This window comes from Montipora foliosa, chromosome 4 (assembly GCF_036669935.1).
Source record: "Montipora foliosa isolate CH-2021 chromosome 4, ASM3666993v2, whole genome shotgun sequence".
In the NCBI taxonomy this organism is placed as follows: Eukaryota; Metazoa; Cnidaria; class Anthozoa; order Scleractinia; family Acroporidae; genus Montipora; species Montipora foliosa.
The window spans coordinates 34,273,234-34,273,947 of NC_090872.1; positions in this window are offsets into that span (position 1 = coordinate 34,273,234).

Below are 714 nucleotides of genomic sequence, written 5' to 3' on the forward strand. Positions count from 1 at the left end.
GTTTGAAATATAAATTTCCATAAAACATAAATGTACAACAAAGTACATGTACAAGTAGATTGCCATCAAAAAAAGGTGCCAATGTAATAAGGAAGTTAACATAATTTTCACAGAAAGAAACAAAGCAAGACTACGCACAGTTGTCGTGAGTAAAGTCCCTCATCGATCTGTACGTCATTTTCCACACTTCCATTGCCGGCCATTGTAGCCTGCATAAAAAACGAAAGGAAAATTAAACTTTGAAAAGCTAAAATCGTCCACTCTGTTTACGTGCATGGCCCTTACCGTTTCCATGGAGTGATTTTCCTGAGAGAAAGAATTTGCAACACTGTCCGAGTTTGTAGTTTTCTGTTTCTTCGCTGGAGGCGCTGAAACCGTCTCCTCAGAAGATGATGATGACATCTACTGCACTCATCAAACTAAATAGTGTTAATTTTTGTAGTCAGTTATTCCCTTGCGATATGCAGCAAATTTCCTTAAAGCTCAAATGATATTTCAAGGTAGCAAAATGTGGAGACCTTTCTCTATAAAAAGACAATTGCAGCGTGACTCGCCAGAAAGCTGCAAAAGAGGAAGAAACGAAAGCAGCCAGGCCTCTTAAAACCTGTGTGGCCACGCGAATGGCAACCTCTTTCCCAGGGTCTTCTCGGCGTTTTCGCAGATCACGTGCAGTTTTTTAAAATGGCGGCAAGGAATAAGGTGAGAGAAATCTGG